Source organism: Papio anubis, chromosome 9, assembly GCF_008728515.1.
Source record: "Papio anubis isolate 15944 chromosome 9, Panubis1.0, whole genome shotgun sequence".
Taxonomy (NCBI): domain Eukaryota; kingdom Metazoa; phylum Chordata; class Mammalia; order Primates; family Cercopithecidae; genus Papio; species Papio anubis.
The window spans coordinates 81,032,615-81,056,699 of NC_044984.1; positions in this window are offsets into that span (position 1 = coordinate 81,032,615).

Sequence of the window (24,085 nt, forward strand, 5' to 3'; positions counted from 1 at the left end):
TATTAGATTTTCATTAACAATGGAAATATAAGAATAGCATATAAAAATAAAATTTAATTTTATCTATATGATATAACCAGACACACTTAATTTAATTAAAAATACATGCAAACCTAATATATGGTATAAAAATTCATGATTTTGGTTAAGTTTAGGAAGACAAGAGCATTTATTTATTAGAAGAGAACATAGGAACTTCTAACATGCTGGTAATGTTCTATATTTTGAGTTAGATGTGTTTACACAATCACTGAGCAGACCTACTGTGATTTCTGCGTTCTTTTGTATATTGTGCTTCCATGCAAATATTATTTAAAATTCAAGTTCACAACTAATATACATATGTGATCTCATATATATGAATACTTCTGTATAAAATCATATCTATACATTATTTATAAAATACATTATATTTAAAATAGTCTGTGTTCATAGCTGATAAATGCATTACATGTATAGGATATAACAAATATGACAAATATAGCATTTATAAATACAAAGGAAAAGTTCTAATTGAATGAAACACAACCTTTAGCAGTGCATATTTCTGGATATTGGCCTGGGATGGAAGAGGCTAGCAGGGACACTCAGTATTTACTTCTGAAAAATTAAAATTTTATTCTACTGAGATCACTCGTGTATTACATATATGAATTTTAATGCACAATGATAAGCAACATTAAATACATGTTTTCTCATTAATGTTTTAAGAATTATAAAATTTAAATCATCTCAGTGTAGCGTGGGACCATTATTGAAGAAATGCTCGGTGGTAAAAATCAGTCACCTGTGTCAAGGCATTTTCAGACATGGAACAATATTCAGCAGGCAATAAAGTAAAATCTTGGTAATAATTACTATTCCTATACTCTACAGTTTCTTAAATCTGCAAAGTTTAAAATCTCAGCAAGTTTTTAAGGTATTCAGGGCAGTGGAATTATGTGGAAACATTTATCTCATAAATCTGTTTTAAAATTTTACAATTCAATATTTTATGATCCTATGCCAAATCTATATGGCAGATACTGTCTACATTTCATTCTTCCTGACAGTGTGGCCTTTTACACTTGTTTTCAAAAATAAAATGTAACTACACCAGGAAGTTAAAAACAGCATTATTTAGTGAGATTCTAGTTATTATTTTTCTACTCAATATAGGTAATGCCTATGCTTAACATGCTCCTTGGCACTATTCTGTAATTACTGAAGTTTCCCACCCCCCATAAAAAAGGAATACTTTTACTTAATCTATATATTTAGTCACGTTCCAATCAGTTTTATTTAAAGCAACATGAAAAAAAATAATGTTTTGAAGTCTCAAGTGATAAATTTAGAAGCAAGATTGAAGGAGGAAAGAAGTATTTCTTTTGATTAAGTGCAGCATATTTCTAAGAGTTGTCTGTAAAATAATTGGAATAATAGAAAAAAATCCATCAAGTCTGTCAAAATGACTGCTAATTTTGAAAAAAGTGAGGATGGGCAACATTTATATAAAATCTATTAGTTAAGTAGCATTGGTTAGCAAGGTGGTAAAACGGCTATATTTAAAGATCAGGTAAGTGGCTTGTCTTATAAACAAATTATTGTTTTCAAGTTCTTGCATATTGCCAAGCATAAAAATTCACCTAATTTATTCAATAAATATTCATTGAACATATTACTGTATTCTAGATACAAAATAGTTGTGGAAATAAGATGTATAATGTATGTCTGCTTGGACTATGAGAACATTTTTGTGAAACTTAGTTTCTAGGAGAGTTCAAAAATCCAGAAACACTATTATAATTCAATCTGAGTATAGACTACAAGTTCTCTTGAGTAAAGAATGGCCATTTTATTTTCTACTTTATTTTTCTCTCTGTAAATATTTTCTTGTGTTCACTTCTGTTAAAAGTTCACTTCTGTCACAAGTTCACTTCTATCTAAAGCCTCATTTTAGTGTATGGCCAAAATGATTACATGTTTCTCTCATCCCAGTGTGTACACTCTTCGCAAAATGACTCCTGCAATCAAGAGGTGGAATTTATATCTCTACGTCTCAAATTTATTTTTGTATTGTTTTATTTTATTTTTAACCGACATATAATAATTGCATATACATGTGGAGTAGAATGTGATGTTTTGATACATGTATGTATAGTGGAATGATCGAGCCACACCAAATTTAATCTGTACTATGCAAATTGTTCTGGCCAAAGAGACATTAGCCAGGGTGACACAGCAGAGGCATTCAAAGTGGTTGCTCATTAGTGCTTGGCCAGTCTTGCTGTTGACAACGTCAGACTACCATGTAATGAAGCCCAAAACAGCCTCATGGAAGATGAGAGACATGGAAACACCAGCCCGACTGAGCTAAGCTTCCCACCTATTCCAAGAGAGACTGGTCCCCTGTTGACCTATAAGCTGACTGCAGTCCCATGAGTTATCCCACATGAGAGCAGAGAGGAAATACATAGCCACTCAAAGAATCATGAGAAATTATGTATTGTTCTTGTTTTGAACCATTAAATTTGGCATGGATTTTACACAGAAAAAATAATACAATTGCATTGATTATTGCATGTATCATCAATTAGGATTTTTCTTTTGCATTCAAAATAACTCAAAGCTAAGCCAAACTTGCTCAAAAAGTGAGAAAATATTTTGCTTCACCTAAGTCTGAAATCTAGAGACACAGTTTCAGGTGTTTATGTAAATTGATCAAGATTTCAAATGATACTAATGAAGAGAACCTGATTTTTCTCTTTTCTCGGTTCTGCACTCTGTCATTATATATTGCTTTTGAATCAAATCATTGCCTGTCTTAAAATGGGTGTATTTTCATGATTCCTAGGAAATTCTTCTTGGGTTTCATTGACCTGAAATACACTAATTATCTTTAGTCTAGATCCTTTATAATTCTTAGCTGACTTACTGCCTGCATCTGATATATACGATCACTGAGAATGATAAAAAGTATTTTGTGGAATGAAGGGTGACTAAATTCTAGGTGTCAAGAACACCAGATATTCACTATATGATAAGTTAGTTGACTCCCTAATGAACATTTATCAGCATTATGATAAACTGCATGAATATCTGAATTTTAGTGTCATTTTCTCCCAGAAGTCTTCCTAATTCCCTGTACCAGGTTTAGGGCCTTAAGTTATATATTCCTGTTTCTTTTAATGTTTGTTTGTTTAAATAAACTTAATCAATTTTTTTTTTTTTGGTCCATTGACAGTAAGATCCATGAGGACAAAGGACATATTTTTCTTGCTTACTATTGTGACCTCAGGATCCAGCAATGTGATTGCCAAATAAATCCTTATTCAATGAATAAAGGGTAAATTTAACTGTTTCCAAATTTCAGGCTCTATTGAACACAAGAAGGTTCAATTTAGGCTTATGTTTAGGGTTATTTATTCAATTATTTTTATTATATTAAAAGATGTAAATTTAGTCTAGAAATATAAAGGTCATAAGTTATTGTGGAGAAAAAAATATTGTTTTGAATCCAACATTGTCGTTGAGTATTCATTTGAATACTCCAATTTCCTATCAACTTCACTTGACAATGTTAATAGTTTAATGTTATAATTCACATAATTTTGATGTGGTTTTGTGGTCAGAAAATATGGTGAGCTTATTCATTTGTTGAAACCTAGTCTACAATCTAATATCATTTGGTGATGGGGCCTTTGGGAGGTTATCAGAGTAAGATTAGGGCATGAAGGTGGGGCTTTCTTGGTGAAATTAATACCCTTATAAAAAAGAGGAGGAGTCACAAGATCTGTATCTCTCATTCCCAGTGTAGGCACCAAAGAAAGGCTATGTGAGAAAATAATGAGAAGATAACCAACTACAAACCAAGAAGAGGGCCCTCACCAAAAATTGAAACTCACTGAGGGAGTTGAATAGATAGGCACCTTGATCTTGAACGTCCCGGACTCCAGAACTGTGATAACTAAGTGCTTGCTGTTTAAGCCACCCAGTTTATGGTATTTTGTCATAGTGGCTAGAACTGGCTAAGACAGCATTTTAATCTAATCATGATCATATTGTGGTGTACAAGGTAAATTGCTTATATAATTGTTAAACTAGCTTTGGTAGTAATGAATGTCACTCCTCAAAATTTGTATATAATTGCAACTAATACTAATTTCTTGTGTTTCAAAATTGTTCTCTCTGCAAATTTTTTTTCTATGTATACTCTGAAATTTGGAGTTCTTAATTTCAATGCATTTCCTCTTGTTTGTTCATTTTAATCCATTATAACAATTTTATTTAGGGGCTTCATATAGTAAGTCCTGCTTTGTTTATTCGGGAATTTAAACACATGTAATTTTTTTCAGTGACTATAGTAATAACAATAGGTGACTTTTTCCAGGTATCTGTTTGCCCTCATATATTAATATTTACACCTAAGCATTTTTTGAGAACTACAAATATGTTACTTCTTCCAAAAACCTCTGTACTTCAGACCACTCTGAGTGTCCTTCCCTGAATCTGTAAGCTTCAGGGTATTTCATTATTATAATAGTTTTATACTCATTGAAATGATCTATATACAGGTTCTCTTCACTCAGTAGGCTATAAGCTCCTTCATGAGTGAGGCAAAATATTGTTGAGCTTTTTCATATCTAGTTATTAACCCAGGATCTTTAATGTAGTAGATGTTTAAGGAATACTTTAAACTCGATCAGCTTTAGATATTTGGCAATAATTTCTAATTTATAATATAAGAAATAATTTAAAATCTCAATAGGATAAAGATTATACAGAGATACAGATATACATTCTTTATGTGGATATAAAAGCCAAATATTATTCTGTTATAAGAAGAGAGTAAAGCAGGTCAATGCTGTTGTGAACCCACTTGACAACATGTACTTTTTATATAAAACTAAGTTGGGTGGTTTTAAACTGACATGGCCTTCAATTAAACCTAAGGGCCATTATTTTATGTATTATTTTCAAACTTTGAACCAAAAATCCTGTAAAATATCAAGATCTTAATAATATATCTGTAAGGTATTGATAATTTGCACCATCAAAACTTCTGCCAAGTAGATTTTGAATCATATAGTTAAAATACCTATACTATTTTATAAATTAGAACATTTCAAACATTTGAAAATATTAAAAATGTTAAAAAGATTTTCAAAGTTAGTAGGACAATCCTTGCTAGACTTTCCCTCCTGCAATGCACCATCAGTCTGTAAAATTGAAAAAAGTCAAGGTTTGCTGAATAGCTGCTGCAGATCACAATTCTTAATTAAGTCATGCTTTTGGAGTTATAAACTTTAATATACTTTTTCATGGCATTCTATATTTTACAATAGCTGCTCCTCTCAGAACATATATCCTCTGACAACATTGGGTATACTAGTCACTGATACATAGCTTCGTATTTGGAAAAAAAAAATTCTAAGGAAAATCTCCACATATCTTACAACAAAGGGTTACATCAGAGAGCAGGTTCATACTCATAATAAGCTTAGAGTTCTACCAAGTATATTTCTTATGTGCCTTCAAATATAGTTGTGCTTCTGCATCAGTAGAATTGTATGCTAGAAACACTGTTATGGACTCAAAGAGGAACCCCATTATTACAAAAGGAGTTTTATAGGTAAAGCTATCATATTGCAAGGTAACCCTGTCTACAGTGCCAGAAATGCGTCTTGAGAGCTCCATTAAGTGTACAGGAACACAACAGTGACACATTTAAATACTAAGTGCTGCAGAAAAGTGCCACTAGCTTTTCCAAGGGACTGAAATTGGGTGGCCCAGATTTAAACTGTGGTTTTAATTTGACTTATGATTATTTTGCCCTGTAGTGGGTCTAGAAGTTGAAAATACATTTCTGTATTATTATATATTATCTGTGATTCTTGTAGAGATTGAACGGAAGAACAAAAATCCTTAGACTTCAGTCCCTGTAAAGCCCTCGTTGACTTAAGAGGAATTTATCAATGTAAAGGGATCGGTTTATTACTGCTTTAAACCCCTCATGCATCACAAAGGGATTTACTAAATACTTTCACAGGGACTGCCTGTGTGTTGCCAAGAGGTTTCAGAAATGCACTGAACCTTTTGGTGATTGAAATGTACAGTCCTGCGGCAATGAATTAACATAATTGGAATCAGGACTAGATGTTTTTATAGGAGCTGATTATGTGCAGTTCCAAAAGTATCATTACTTTAGCCTGTCTTATCCTTGAGGGCATAAGAACACTTAAAAGGGGGCTTTAAATATGATGGCTGCTCAGTAGGTGAGCAAGTCTTTGGTGAGAGGTGCATTAGCTGTAATTTATAAAGTGTAGTTGGTGGCATTTAACATCCTAATTATATGTAATATTAAGATTAGTTAAGTGGTAATATATCGCGTGTGCTATCCACCTTTTTAAAAAGTTCTATTCCATTTATACTACTCTGATCTATTGGAGAAGCACAAATTCTTCTTCTTGCTATATTAACCATGTGAAATATTAGGGTAATTGAAGCCTGAATCCATGTAACTGTAAATCTATTCATTGAAAAAAATCATTGATATGCCTGGCATGAACAAACAGCTAAATATCTCAGGTAGCCACAGAGCATCAAGTTAAATAAATTTTAATATGCAACAATTTAAGTTTCAAATTAGAAATTTTGTCATTAATGTTCTCATAGAATTATTTTGTGTTAAAGATCCATGTAATACCTAACTCCATTCATCTTTTGAGTATTATTTTTTAATTGGCAATCTAGAATTCATCCTAAATATGAGTTTGCTTATTAATTATAAGTAGACACAATAACTAAAATATACAATTCTGCTATGACCTAATGATCACTTTTCTTCCCCGCAAGATGCCTAACATTATAAACTTCTGAAAATAGCCCATAAATAAATCTTTGATCCTAGCTTCCAACAATTGTATTTTCTAATAATATCACTTTTTAAAAAAAGGTGGATGGATGATTAAAATAAATGAAATCGCTAACACTATATGAGTAGATGAATGCTTGCTTATGAAACAGGAGGTTAAAACACGTTAATAATTTAGATTCATACACAACTATGATAATTACAGAAATACGTTAAGGATTTTTAAAAATTAGAAACAATAAATCAAATCAAAGTTTACAAGATATTGTCTGCTTGAGACTGTGACTTAATGACTGGGTGAAAATAGCTGAAGATATGCTTTTTACAGACACCAAACCAGACCAGTCTCTGTTTGAAGACATACATGTTTACTTCTGAAATATTTTTAGATAGTCATAACTTCATAATGAGTAGTTTTCTTGCAACTTACTTGCATTGTTTATGTTTATAGCAACCACTATGTCCTCCTCCAGAACATTATCTTTCAAACTTGAAATAATCATAATCATACTTAATATAATGACAATGGATGTAGGAGAAATGCAAACCTAATTTTTATTCTCAATGATGATTATGGATAGAATAATTAAACCCACATGTGTACTACCTTATCCCATAGACATATTTAACACATTGGACACCTAAAGTCGAACTAAAAAAAGTAATTGCCTACATCTTCTATGATGGAAATCCAAAATATATAATAAATGCACAATTTTAAAATTTCTGTTTAATTTGTTGCTGGGTATCTCAGTTACTCTCTTTCTTATTAACATATCCATACCCAACCTCCAATACAGCTGTTTACATGAAGCAAGAGATTGGGAAGCCTGAGAATGAATACCTGATTATGGCTGGGCAAATAATTTTGTGTTTCTTTGAGGAGTTTGGAATGTTGACAGACTGAACTAGGTAGACGTAGACAAGAGTTTTAAGTGTCCATATGTTTGGCACTATTATTGCTGACAATGACAGCTAAAACAATGATCAAATAAAAATTCTGAAAAACAAAAAAATGAAATACCATGCCTAAGAAGCCACTCTTCAGAGAGGAAGATTTAAATGTAGAGAGAGATGAGAAATCTTGCAGCCCTGCAAATAAATGAAGATACTCTGCAAATGTACATTCTAATGTGGCCACATTATATTTCTTGCAATTAATTCCTTCATATTTTTTATTCCTATTTCACTTAAACTCATTTGAATGGGCATTATTTTATAATAAAAACATCCTTGATTATGATTCTGTATTAACAAAGATAATCATACTAACGTTTGTCATTTTTTTAGTATGCACAACAGAATTATTATTTTCTAGAGAAATTAAAGCTATAGGGGCTTTTTACTTTCAACATTAGTAAACCTATATATATATATTTAATTTTAAATGAGAAGTTAATTGATATTTTGCTTGTGGAGTATACTGTAGAATTATTTTGGTACAATAAACTATTATGATGTTTAATTTTGTCATTTGCAGTATAATTATATTTGTTTGTATCATTGAGTTTTCAGTCTAGTCAGATTAAGTAATATAGAAGTTTATTTCTCTCACATACAATTTTCCAAGTAGACAAGTGGTCCAGGGCAGCTCTACTTTATGTCTTTATCCAGATACTCGGGTTGGCAATAACTTCCACTTGCTTCAAAAAGCTTTTTTCTACTCTTTGTCCAATGTAGTAGTTACAAAACTGTCCATTCCACAACCAGTAGAAAGGAATAAAAGGGAAATTAATGACAGAGCTTTATTTTATGTAAATACCATGAAGTTGCATGCATCCCTTCTGCTCATATTGCTATAGTAGGGCTTTATCCCAATGGTCATACCTAGCTGTATAAGAAGTTTTTTTGCTTTAGCCATCAGACCTAGTAAAATTTGGATGTGGAGGGTTTATTACTAAAAGGAAGAAAGACATAACTATTGTTAAGAAGTTAGAATCTCTGCCAATGAATAATCCTCTCTTTCACTTATTTTGTATGTATCTTTCCTATAGAACAATAATACTTAGAAATCATAGGTTGATGGAGGCAAAGACTTTGTCAATTATCAATGGAATGAGTTTTCACTCATTTAAATATTCTATTCCTGATATATATATATATCAGGATATATATATTCTATTCCTGATATATATATATATATCCTGATATATATATATGCATAAAACTTATTTAGAAGAACAAATATATTTTAATACAAGATATGTAGTATTAAAATTAAATGTGCATTAAATTAAATATCATTAATTTTAAAGGACATCTTTCTCATTACACAGTTTTTCTTATTAGAAATAACTTATTAGAAATATTGCAAGTACTAATAAGAATTGAATAAGAAATGTGGTTTCAGAAGGGAAAAATAAAAACAAACAAATGTTACACAAAGGAGAATGCGCTGTCTTTTTTGCCATAATGTTCTAAGAAAAATTGTGATGAGTTGAGAAAGCACTAAAAAAAGCCTATATTTTTAAAATCATTAAATTCCACAATTTTAACTGCTGATGAACAAGCCTTATGGCTTAGGAGAAACTGGAGAAAGTAAAAATGCCATGGTATTTCCTGGATTAGAAAGGTATTGACCTTTTGATTCTCCATTTAATTTACACTGATTGCATCAGACAAGGAGGGTAAAGTCTACAAATCGTAGCTAATGTGAGAAAGTTAGAAATAACTTAATATAGAAGTTAGAAACTAATGGAAAATAAATTTGTGAGTTTTTTTTTTTCCTGACACAATCAAAATCAGCTTTCTTATCAAAGTGGTAGAGAAACAGAATGATATAAAAGGCATTAACATAGGAAAATATGCACAATCAGCAACCACGTCTTCTTTCATTCCAAGGAAAAGTTTTACTTCAAAACATCAGAGGTTTAAAAGAAAAATAAATTTTCCCAGGTGGATTTTTGGGACAATATCCAAGCAGAATTACGTCTTCAAATTATTGTGGTTAATATCCATTCAACCTGGCCTCTTTATGGGATTTTCTTTAGTTTAGCTATAAGAATACAGGATTAGAATCAAAAGTCCCAGAATCTCAACCAGCAATGTCATAGTTATATGATTTACGGCAAGGCCTACTTTTCCCTGTATCTTTTTTTTTTCTCTTTAAGTTATATTATGAAAACTGAATTTTTCTCTGGGACACTTATTAAAGAAACTGCTTCATATTGGTCTTGAATATTGTGGTGAAGATAGGAAAATGCCAGGGATAAACAGGAAGCATCTTTCAAGATCAAATACTAGAACTTTTTGTGGAAGGAAGGACTATTATTGATATATGAAAACATATAAATTATAGAATATGGGTAAAAATTTGCATTAAGGTGAGGTAATAAATATGTGATTGTGTTCATTTTTGAATATTTTGTTCTTGACTTATACATGTCTTGAATACCATGCAGTTATTTTTTTATATACTTTTAAGTTCTAGGGCACATGTGCACAAAAGTGCAGGTTTGTTGCATAGGTGTATATGTGCCATGTTGGTTTGCTGCACCCATCAACTGAATTTCTCCTAATGCTATCCCTCCCCCAGTCCCCTAGCCCCTGACCGGCCCTGGTGTGTGATGTTCTCTGTCCTGTTGTGGAAGACAGTGTGGCGATTCCTCAAGGATCTAGAACTAGAAAGATTATACAGTTCTTAATTGCTTCTTTTCCCTATTCCCCTCAATTCCATTCAACTATGAAAACTTTGTCGAATAATGTGCTTTTCACTGTACATTTCATGCAGAGAGAAAAATCACTAGATACTACAAGTATTTTGATATCTCTTTTTGCCTTCTAATTTTCTCCTTCATCAATGTATTTCACCAGCACTCAGTCCTTGGCTTTCTTGTCATTCTTCCCCTCACACAAATACTATACAACACAATTTAGCTTTATTTCCACAACTTGAATGCCATATTCAATGAAACAACATTTTATTTGTCCAACCAAATGTATTTTTTGTCTATTATTCCTCAAGCATGCTGCCACTGAAGTAAAAGAATGTATGGCTCAATTCATCCTAACACAAGTAAAATATTACATAACCTGTTTTTAATAAACTATGTATGCTTACATTCTCCCTCTGCATTTAAAAATATTGGCTATTAGAACAAATCCTAGAACCATGCTTCTTCGTTTCAAATCCTGTCTGTCACTTATCATTACACAGTGGAGTTAAATAAGTGTCCCCTGTTATCACTGGTACTTGAATTAAAAAGTTTTAGATGTGGAAAACAGCAGAAAAGCTCACACAAGGAGAGATGAATTTGAATTCTGGCTCTGATTCTCATTAGTTGTGTGAGTTGGTTGAGTTTGCCTGATAAGTTTATCTAGAATCCATACTGATAGGACAGGCAAATCATTAATTTGCTTGATAAGTTTATCAAATTAATTGACTATCAAATTAATTAATTATCAAATTAATTGACTTTCTCACAAGTAGAACATCAGTATAGGTTTAGGACCACATCTGAAATTATGTTTTTTAATTTTAGCTACCTAAAAATATGTTAGAAAAATTTAGTACCATAATAAAAAGTAATAATTAATCTTTCTGTGGTAAATCATAGCATATTATGTTACTGATAAGTTTATTTGTGTATGTATATATGTATATATACTTTTGGAAATAAGTTGAAAGAGTATTTCAACATGAAGAAAAAGAGTATATTTAAAAATAAAAGCATTTGGGAAAAAAAAAAAAAGCAAGTGTATGCTTAATTTGTGTATTTTAGAGGGTTTAGGCTCAATACCAGAAAATGACAAATCAGCTTGTCGACAAAGAAGAGATATTGGAGGCATGAGATGCTAACAAGTATGACTCCACTTCTCAAACCCCTATGCTTTATTTCTGAATCAATATTCTTGGCTGACTCAGAAAAGGTACTAAAACAATCCATACGAGGGCCAGGTTTCTGAACTGGAATATTTCAAACATGTGTGCTGGAACTTTTCACAGTATTTACGATTTCCTTGATTTACTCTCTAAAATTGATATAACAGTTGCAGAAAACATCTTAGGGAGTACACTGAGTGTGAAAAATGCTTCGCGAGCTGGAAATATTCTGAAACCTTGTGTATTTTGGTGGAGTAATAGAACACAGACATCTTTTGGTACTCAGATAAATATGCTCTGAGCCAAGTGTGTCTTTGCTTTTGAAATCTGATACCTGACAATTTAACTAACACATTTCTAATTAATTGACTTCCTCATAAATAGAGCTGCAGTAGAGGTTTAGGATTACATTTGAAATTATGTGTTTTTAAAATTATTGTTTAAATTTAGCTGCTTGAAATATGTTCAAACATTTTGATTCTAACCATTCTGAAAGCCCATAATACCAGAAATGTCACTTATATGAGTATCCCAGAATTATGTATACATTTTGTTTATATGTGAATTGACTTCTAAGAAGAATCACATCAACCAACTTTTGCATCTTAAAAGTGAGAAGCAGAAAGTTAGAATTCACTTGCCACATCTTCCGTTATATTCTTATTTCAAAAAATTGCCAGAAAAGGGGGCAAGCAAAGATTAAATAAAAGCAAAATCTGGCATACAAGTCAGTAAGTGAAAAGTCTAAAAGGAATCTGTAAGAAACAAAAATATAAAGCTTTGAGTAAAAACAATGTAAGTGGGGCAGAAAGTAATGGGCTCTTTCTTGTATCATAATTCTTATGTTGAAATCCTTGATTATAGAGTGTCCTCATGACCATACGGAGAAATGCTCTTTCTTCAGTAGGATATATTTTAAAAGAGGAAGAAGGGAATGAAAGAAGTAAAAAATGCCTTAAGAGTCTTAGATAACACTCTCAAGAATTTAACTTCAGAATATAGAAAAAAAGAGAAAACCAAGAAAATTAGAAAAGTAAAAGCAGAAATTGGGTGGTAAGAAAACTGGATAACTCTAGCATTGAAAAGTAACACTGTTTTATTTTATTAAAATATATTGAATTCATAAATTTCTGGCAAGTCTAATCAACAGAGAAAAAAGTTAAAGAAATTTGGAATGCAAACAATTATAACTAGCATGGGAGCAATTAAAAACATGAGAATGTTATGAACAATGCTATACTAGTAAAGATGCTGGATGATTTTATTAAAAATGTGGCTGAAAAGCATAAATCTTACAAGCATTCTAATGCTTAAACTAGCAAAACAAATTAAAATACAGTGAAATATTTTCACTGAAAAGGCACCATACTCAAGATGTTTTTTGAAAATTAAAGCACACAATAACTAAAAAACAGTGGTTCCCCAGGCTTATAGATTACTGTGATTGCAGAATTTTATAAATTATTCAGTACTTTTTAAATATTCTATAAAGAACATAGTCTACTTTAATAATCATGAAGAAAGCTTATTAAGAATTATTTCTGCCTTTAAAAGTTGGAAAGTAACATACTTAGGTAAATTAATGATCACAGCTATAAATGCAACCAAAGTTAAATGCTATTAGGTCAAATACGAGATATATGTATCCAGGTAGATACAGCTAACTTTTATGAAGGTATTTATACGAAATGTACTGTTAGCATCAGGTGTTAAATCAAATATAACTTGTACCAATTCATAAATTCAGTCTCTACATGCTCAGAATAAAATTATTTTATAAAGCAATCAATTGAATAACAGAGGTTTAAGTAACAATTTCTCAATGGCAACATGAGATGGATCTGACCAAGTGTTTTGCAAAAGATATCTTTGAAGATACTTTGTTTAAAACACAAAACTTCCATTAAGTTTCGAGAGAGACAAGCATTTAAGAACATTCTTATCCTCTTGTCTACTTGAATCATTATTTACTAGAATAATCATTACTAGGAAACATGCCTGATTCATTTTATTCACATGCTAACTATATGAGGCCTGTCATATCACAGTAATTACTGTCAAGAGAATTACTACTAAAAGAATTATTTCCTCTGTAAAATGTTTTTACTTAAAACAAGAGGAACAAAAGTAGTCATTAAGTGCCTATTATGGAATGATCTGCTCTTAAATAGCCTCAAGAACTCTCTCTTCTACTTTGTGGTCTTCAGATTTCGCTGATCAAATGTCATTTTTTCAAAAACTATTTTTTTTTTTTTTTTACCACTTGTGTTAAATTGTATTGTTCCGGGAAAATTATGTTCTCTTGTTCAGTTTACTCTAGGTTTGGCCATCTGACTTTCTTTTTCTAATAGCATGTGATGCAAAGGCACTGGAGTTCTTCTATGCATAAGCCTTAAGTGTCTTCACATTGTTGCCGAGTTCACCTTTTCCCTCTGCCAGGATGCCTTCTAATATTCTGAATAAAAGCTGTCCTGCCAACCTGAACCCCAGAGGGAAGACAACATGGAAAAGTGCCATGCTTGACCTATGATTAACATGTAATATTAGCCATAATTAAATATTTATTGTCTTAAACCTCTGAGATTTGGGGTTTGATTGTTATAGTATAACCTACCTTATTTTCAGGGATTATTACCTCATATAAAACAACAGACACACTTCCTCTAATGTGCTTCATTTTTATAGCACTTTTTTCACTTAACATGTATATTTATATATTTATTATCTTTGTTCATCCATGGGAATCTAAGCTCCATATTTTCATTTGTGAATCCCCAGTGTCTAATACAGTTTTTCTAGCAATTATCATTCAGATGGAAGTTGCATGAGAGGAGGAAGAGCATCTCAAACTAAGGTAGACATTCTCCCAAAATGCCAGAGAAGAGATACAAGCTGTTGAATTAGATCAACTTCAATTAATTTTTTTAGCTGGAGGGAAAAGAAATGAATCAAAATGGGAAGGACAGGAAATTGGAGGACTAGCTTAGTGCACTTATCTGTGTAGTCTTGATCCAATCAGGACAGAGAAACTATATAGTAATTCTAACAGGGAAAGTTTAATATATAGAAACATTAAATATTACATAGGGTTGGAGTAATGAGGGGTAGGATAGTAGGAAGAAAACTAAATAACCAATGTAAGAAGCAGGCAGAAGTATAAAACAATGACAAAAATAACTAGGGCTGAGACAGAAAGATCTCTTTGAAGTGACTTAAGAAAAGAGACTTTAAGACACTTAACTCCTCTTTTTCCCCTTCCATGGCTGACATTCAGAATTCGTTGGAGGGTATAGTTCTGATTTCCTGCATGGCAGAGAAGTCACTGTGGTCTGCACCTGTAGAACTTTCTGAAAATATGTCCTTTAACAGAAATATGTTGACTAAATAGTGTCTTACTATGACATTCTACTACAAAACCATCCAAGAAAGTTTACTGGGGGAATTAAATGCTGGTCTCTATAAACTGCAAGAGCAGGGTGATCTAAAAAAAATAAAAAAATAAAAAAAATAAAGCTACCCACATTACCATGTGAGAACGAGGAAGCAAAAACTCCTTCCTTTCGCAATGTCTGTCCAGCACCCTCTATTTACAAAGCTTAAAGTCATGCTAACAAAATAAAATAACTTGTAGATCTTAGATTTACTTTAACAGATCAGACAATGCACTATGAAGTTGGAGCCAAAAGGCACTAAATTGATAACTGACATGCCAGACAAGAGACCTTGATGGTCATTCCAAAGATGTAAAAAGGGAGTGTAATACTTTTGATAGATGTAGAGCCATTAACAAAGTAGATTGACAGGATTTGATAACAGATTGTGTATGGGATCGAAGAAGAAGGAGAAGTCAAGAACCCCTAGATTGCACTGTGGATGATCGATGCCTTGGAATGTGGAATTCAGAAAGAAAGTAATCTCCTTCTTTGATACTACAAAAAAAGAAAATAAGATTCAAAGAGATTTTCAGGGAATGAAGTTAGTGAGTTACATTTAATTAAATACAACAAATTAAAGATATGCATTAAATATCTATATGGAAGTGTCCTCTGAGTAATTGAATATAAAGATCTGGAGTTCAGGAAAGAGATCTAACCTGGGATATAGATTTTTATATTTTCTACAAAATAATTGTTAAATATTTCATATAGATACTAGCAGAGAAATGCTAGGTAACATAATAGAAACTGGATGATATTAGCAAAAGGGAAAAGAGAAGGCTGCTACGGTCAGGTACCCTAGAGGACACTAATATTTAACAGTACCCTTTTATTCCCTTGGCGTCTGTCAGTTAGAATGCTTAATACCACTTGTACTCTTAGCAGGGTCAGCCCTTATGTAGCACAGGGAGGGTTTATTCCTAGTTGGGACATTCTATATACCATCTTTTTCTGATTTATAGCAAACCATAACATGCATACCTTATCCATATGTAGACCATGAATTTTAAAAGCAATTTCTCATACAATGAGTGAATGATGTAAGCTGGCAGGAAGCAACATCATCTCAATAAATCAAGAGTGACATCTGCATGGTGATTTATAGCCCTGAGTAGAATAAACTGGCTCTCCAAGGGTGAAGTTTCTTGCGTAAACATTCTTAAATGAGTTAGCATACCCTCTGGGGAAGTCAGAGAGCTGTGGTTAAAAAGTTAATGGGTAGAAAGACCCACACAGTCTCCCCTTGATGGCTCGGGTTCTTTCCATATTACCATCATTGTATTCACAGTTGTGTTGATAATTATAAAGGCAAAAAATGTAGAGTAAAGAAAACAAGAAGGAAGGAAAAGGAAAAAGACCAATTTTAGAAAATGAGTATAAAAAAAGATTAGATTAAAAAAATCATAATTTTCAAAGTAAAATAAAAAAGAAATATTAAGGCAAATAATTTTGTAAGAGTAAACAAATAGAAATAAAAATATATAATCCAAGATAAAATTTAAAGCAATGAGATTTAAAGTAAATATTACAATAAATAAGATGCATATTTAAAATATAAAAATATCTTAATATCCTACAGTAAAATATAAATATGAACCCATCAAATTAATAACCAAATAACTACAAAATATAAAACTATGTTTTTTAAAACTAGTAAAGCATAAAATTTATTTTTTAGTGAGAATAGAAAAAGCTAGTTGATGAAATAAATACTAAGGACATAGAAGGTAGTCCAAGGTGAGTTAATAAAGTATCTTTGAATGTGAGGTTGTCAGGGTACAACTGAAGACAATCAAACATAAGCAGGGACTGGGCATGGTGCTCATGCCTGTAATCCCAGCATTTTGAGAGGCTGAGGTTGGTCAATCAGTTGAGGTAAGGAGTTTGAGACCCGCCAACATAGTGAAACCTCATCTCTACTAAAAATACAAAAATTAGCCAGGCGTGGTGGCGTGTGCTAGTAGTTTCAGCTACTCGGAAGGCTGAGGCACAAGAACTGCTTGAACCTGGGAGGTGGAGGTAATTGTGAGCCGAGATCATGCCACTGAACTCCAACCTGGGCGACAGAGCAAGACTCCATCTCAAAAAATACTAATAATAAATACATAAACCAAAAACAGAAGCAGGGCAGGGATATGTACCCTTCTGTATATTTAGTTTCTCATGTTCAGTCCACCACCTTGCACTAACCTAGCCTAATTACACTGAAGAACGGCATCTAATCTACTTTTAATTCTAGCCTTCATTTTGAGCCAGGAAGACATGAAGACCCCTATTCCCAGTGACTTACTAATACTTAGGCATTAATGAGCCCAAGGCTCTCAGAAACCTCAGTATGCTCAGAAAATCAGAGCAACAAGAGATTAACTCATATATCCCATAAATCATTGTTTCATATTAAATACAATCACAAAATTATATTTGGAGGAAAAAAACTTAAAACTTGAATTTAAAATCTAAAATCTTAGCACATAGTCTTGATATAGCTTGTGGTAAAAAATTCATATATCTTTATTATAAATTTATCTCAGAATAACTTGAAGAATAATCCCCCTATGAAGATTGTAGACACAGAAGTTTAGTCAATGACCTATGTGTGTTATCAACCCTTGGTTCATGTTTCTGCCATTACTTAGTAAATCCTAGGAGTATTTGTAATACAGAACAAAACAAATAATTTTGTAATTACAAAGTTGCGTGTTTGAACCTCAGTTCTATTCCTTACTTATTGTGATTTTTTTCATGTCTCAGATCCTCAAACCTCTAATAGGTAAATGACAACAGGCTACAACTTGTAGGGCTATTCTGAAGATTAAAAATGGATACAAAACATCTGGCATAGTGTATGACAGAGTGGATGGTAGCTCTCGTTTGTGTTGTTATACTTGGAGCTGCTGAGTTTTCACTGCTCTAAATCAGCATTAATCTTTAATCATAAACTAATTTGATCACTAGCAAGGTTTTGAAAGTCCACAAGTAAGCCAATTAACTTCATTAATTTGTGTCAAAAAATGAACACTACTACTCTTTCTAGAAATTTCAGCTACTATCCCTTCAAATCATGTGAAAGTCATTAGTTAATAAAATATATATTTTTTAATTGCAGTTAAAAGTAATTTCCATGTGACTAATCCATTAATCCAGGTGTCTTTGACATTAGTAAAATCTTATTCAGTAGCTAGTTTTGTTAGAATTAATTGATTAGATGACTATTCACATAAAAATAAGGGCCAGGAACTGTGGCTTACTGTTGCAATCTCAGCACTTTGGAAGAAAGTGGAAGGTGGATTGCTTAAGCCCAGGAGTGACCAGCCTAGACAACATGGCAAAACTCTTGTCTCTACAGAAAATACAAAAAATTAGCTGGACACAGTGGTGCATTCCTGTTGTCCCAGATACTTGGGAGGGTGAGGTGGGAGGATTACCTGAGCTCTGGAGTTACAGGCTGCAGTGAGCGGTGATCTTGCCACTGCACACTAGCCTGAGTGAAAAAGTGATACTTAATCTGTCTCAAAAAAAAAAAAAAAAAAAAAAAAAAAAGAAAGAAAGAAAGAAAGGGGAGATGGTGACTCAAACATGACAGTGTCAGAGTATGTGTGAAACTTAGTCATTTACCGCAATAGAATTTGCCTCTAAGGTAAGAAAAGTTGTTTTAAGTGTTACTGATTTTTACTTGAAAAAGGTGTCCTATTGATTTTTGCCGTCTAGACCCTTAACTATGGCTTTTAGTAAACTATTCTTGTCTATAATGACAACCATGGAAAACTCACGAACAGAAATGGAATGGTCACTGGTGGAGAAAGGGGAAAGTGAGGTTTCAAAAAATACTACCTAATGGCCCCCTCCCCTATGCACCATATGTGAATTATTTCAGTTCTGTTTACTTCTGATGGGAAAATACAAGGTTCTTAGTTTTTTGAGTGAAGCTGTGTGGTGAGCTAAAACAACAACAACAAAAAAAACTATGCAAGTAAATTTGCTATTTCAAAGCTCCTATGCTTGCGGGCAAAGAATTCTTGGATTTCTGCCAACAATGAAGTTCAAATTATTTGGAGGGGTTAGTTGTTTGAGTTTCTGTATTTCTTTTAATCAGGCTTTGTTTTTCACAGCTGTCATTAGTCAGTTCTACTTTATTACCTATTGGGACTTGGCATTCAAACATTTGGAAATGCATTTATTCAGTCAGTATAAAAACCAAACAATAACAACAAACTCTTGGGATTCTGAACACTGTTAATCATCTGGCATTGCAGTCAATTTTTTTTTTTTTTTTGGTACTTCAGTGAACTACTCCTACACTGCTACCCGGGTATAACATCTGGAAATAATGCCTTTATTTCCCTTTCTCATTTTTTCTTTCCACAAATCTTTTCTACTTTTCTCTTTTGTACTACTTTCTCTCTCACTCTATCCTCCCTTTCCTTTCTTCTTCCTTGCTCTCTCCTTTCTTTTCCTTTCCTTCTTCCTCTTTGCAGGATTCCTTCTATCTCTTTTCATTTAAATTTGAAAGCTCAAAAAATGATTTAGTTTGAAATTTCAATATTTGTACAAAAGAGATTTGTCAGAAAATAGAATTTATTATTTTATTTGTGTCAGATCTTGAGCAAACCAAAGTGAAATTGCAAAGACAACTCTGTAAACGTGTGAATATATACTATATCAATTATTTATAATTTTAGTTTGTGTGGAAGCATCATAAGTCAGGGACCATCTGTAGTTAAGAATGCTACATTGATATTTTTTTCGGCTCCATATAAAAATTTGATTTCCAGACATTGTTTACTGCCTGAAAGAAGAAAAGGTTAAAGGGACCAAAAAAAAAAAAAAAAAATGTCTATTAGCTAGACAAGTTATTATTAACCTAAAGAAGATTAAAATTTTTTATTATTCAAATTACTAAAAATCTGTAGTTACGTGTTCTAAGGAATCCCATTAAATATATTTACTATAGAAAAAAAACAATTCCAGTTTCTGCTTTGACATTTTAGTTAACTTTAAATGACAATATTAATACAAACTAACATTTTTGGATAGAATCAGACACATTATTCAACTATCATAGGTCATCTAATTAGTTGTGTTCTAATATCTGAATAAGGTTATTACATCCTTTCATATATCAGTATCCCTCATTTTATGCTTGATGATCATTGAAGCAATGTAAGTTTCCTTCAGTCAGGTAGAGTAGAATAATCTAGCCCCCTCACCCCTCCGCCTTGTTCTATCTGGTCCATGTTGTACTTTAACTTTATTAAAATTAGAAAAACTGTCTTTAAGAAGATGACATTGGCCGGGCGCGGTGGCTCAAGCCTGTAATCCCAGCACTTTGGGAGGCCGAGACGGGCGGATCACGAGGTCAGGAGATCGAGACCATCCTGGCTAACACAGTGAAACCCCGTCTCTACTAAAAATACAAAAACTTAGCCGGGCGAGGTGGCGGGCGCCTGTAGTCCCAGCTACTCGGAAGGCTGAGGCAGGAGAATGGCGTGAACCCGGGAGGCGGAGCTTGCAGTGAGCTGAGATCCGGCCACTGCACTCCAGCCTGGGTGACAGAGCGAGACTCCTCCGTCTCAAAAAAAAAAAAAAAAAAAAAAAAGATGATGACATTTCAGTTAACACAAAAGCAGTGAAGTTAACAATAGGATCAGTCCACAGCATAAGTAGTATAATCGACTTAGGGGATACAGTATTCAGTGGAAAGCCAGCCCCAAGTGAGGAGGCAAAACATTAATGGGTTTGAAAAGCTGCTTACTTCTGATGGGAAAATACAAGGTTCTTAGTTTTCTGAGTGAAGCTGTGTGGTGAGCTAAAACAACAACAACAACAACAACAAAAACTATGCAAGTAAATTTGCTATTTCAAAGCTCCTATGCTTGCGGGCAAAGAATTATTGGATTTCTGCCAACAGTGAAGTTCAAATTATTTTATATTTCTCTAAAATTTTCTTCTGACTGATTCTGGGAAAATGATGAGACAATTGAAACCCATTATAGACAAATGATTGTGTTGGAAAAGTTATACAATTTTTTTTTTAATTAAAAAAAAAATTTTCTTATGACGGAGTCTCGCTTTCTTGCCCAGGCTGCAGTGCAGTGGCGTGATCTCAGCTCACTGCAAGCTCTGCTTCCCGGGTTCACGCCATTCCCCTGCCTCAGTCTCCCCAGCAGCTGGGACTACAGGCGCCCACTACAACTCCCGGTTATTTTTTTTGTATTTTTAGTAGAGATGGGGTTCCACCGTGTTAACCAGGATGGTCTCGATCTCCCAACCTGGTGATCTGGCCGCCTCGGCCTCCCAAAATGCTGAGATTAAAGGTGTAAGCCACCACTCCCAGCCAGAAAAGTTATACAACTTTTATACAAAATTTACAATATTTTAAAATTATACAATTTTCTGCAATTTCAATTTTTCTTGTTTGGAATCATAATGAGGAGAGGACTTAAGAGTGTCAAAAAGAGTGATGTTAAAGAAACTGATCGTTTTCCTCAGGCAGAATTGGAGATGACTAATCATACTGCCAAAGGTTGAGCCTATTTTTGCTTGCATCTTTAAAAGAAAACAATTGGAAATAGTTTCAAGAAGCATGAAAATAACAGAAAAATAAAACATTATATATGTGGGACTTTTTAAGCCTTCCATAATATTTCAGTTCAAGGAAACAACTACATTTTTAAAGGTATATTGTTCAAAATGGTCTTCCTTTTTCAATTGGCCAATGAAACTGCAAAAGTAGTAATCAAAACTGCAATTCTTAAAACAAACGTGACACAATCTTGATTAAAGCACTTAAAAAAATACAAGGCTTGCTTCCTCACATTGTCCTCTATTTTTGCAGACAATGTCACAAAGGTACCATTAGATTCATAGCTGGTTACCAACCTCTAATTTTTAGCTATTCGACTTAAGACTTGCACTCTAGCACCATTACCCTAACACTTTTCTATAGCTCTAAGATCACCATTGTCATTTAAATTAACATAACACACTTGAATACGATAGAATAAGATTTCTCTTGTGAAAGCCTCATAACTATGAACGGACCTTTGTTTAATCCTCAACCACATAATTCCTCTTCTAATGTAATCCAGTCCTCCATTCAGCCTTAAAATATTGTTGTTGTGTCGTTAACAAAAAAATGTTCACATTAAAAAAAAAAAAAAATTCTATGTGTCCACAACACTCTCTCCTTAACATCTTCTGGCATTCCATCACTTGCTCTTTTGAAAAAAAAAAAAAAAAAAAGCAGAAAAATAGGATCTAACTTTGCTGAGAATTATTACTTTATTAATCTTTATTTTACACAAAATATCTGCTGTGATGTGATTCACAAAAAAAGTATTTCATGAAAACAACAAGAATCATAACAAAGAATTCCCTTGTTTCCCCACAAATGTTTTAGCAATTAGAAACATGAAGATAACTTTGTGCTTTAAGAATACCTTTGAGAAAAATATTTCAAGTTTTTTTTTTTTTTTTTTTTTTTTTTTTTTTTTTGAGGTGTTATGAGTTTAGCACACCAACCAATCTTTCTGACATACTTCAAATCAGATGTCCTTAGGAGGGAAGCAGCAGTTTTTCCCTGAAACTGATATTTGGTAAACATTTATCAATCTAATAAATGGTAAACAGAACATGTTATTAAGTACATAGTTCTTGAAAACATGTTTATTCAAATTTACTTTTACACTACTGAAGGTCAACATCATCATTTCTCCCAGAAGACACAGCTATCATCAGAATCAATAGGAACTTGTGCTGAATGATTGGTTACTTAGTTGGAAGGGATATGCAAGGCATGTATTTTACAAGCACGTTGACCATGTGACATGCATAAATTGCTCTATACCACTGCTGCTGTCTGTTTCTTATATGAAACTTTCATGGTACAAAACAGTTCAGGGCATTTACATATAGTCTACCAAACACCGCATGTTCTCACTCATAGGTGGGAACTGAACAATGAGATCACTTGGACTCGGGAAGGGGAACATCACACACCGGGGCCTATCATGGGGAGGGGGGAGGGGGGAGGGATTGCATTGGGAGTTATACCTGATGTAAATGACGAGTTGATGGGTGCTGACGAGTTGATGGGTGCAGCACACCAACATGGCACAAGTATACATATGTAACAAACCTGCACGTTATGCACATGTACCCTAGAACTTAAAGTATAATAATAATAAATAAATTAAAAAATATATTCACAGAAGAATTTTTGTTGCAAAACGTAAGGTAAAATATTAAGAGGAGAGGAAGTGTGAAGACTGAGAATAAAATCAGGTAGATTAGCTAAGAATGAAATCACTGTGAAGACACAGAAAAGTCTTGTAGTAGGAGAAGAGGATTTGGAAATGCTTGTCATCTAGCAGACGCATGCTAGATTAGGCAGAATTCACACATTAGCCCAGTACAAATCCAGGCTAACATGTAAACCTTTCAGTTTTAATTTCGAGAAGGTAGGACAAATGGTCAGAAATACAGACCTAGATGGAAAATCCTGCAAATCGCTAGAATTCATACTCTTATTATCTGAACAAGCAGCAAATCAGATTGTGACTTAAGCTAAGGAAAGATTTCGCTAAGGAAAGATTTCAATGTGTAAATAGCGTCAGTTTCATAAGCCATTCAGTCTCTGTTACTATTAAACATAATGGCAAAACTGAACTTACTTTCACACTGACTTAATACTACTCAAATATTTTCTTGCAATGCGAATGAAACCATAGACTATATGTAAAGAAATGAGTATGGTTATATTCCAATACAAATGTATTTATGAATGCTAAAATTTGAATTTTTACATGATCCGAAATATGATTTTCTTATGACTATATTTCCAACATTTAAAAACTATGCAGAAGTCTTTCTTCATTTGCAGGTTGGACAAAAAAGTATATGAGTTGACTCTGACCTGTGGATTGTAGTGTAGTGACACATAGTCTAAAATATAAAATATGTGTCATAAGTGAG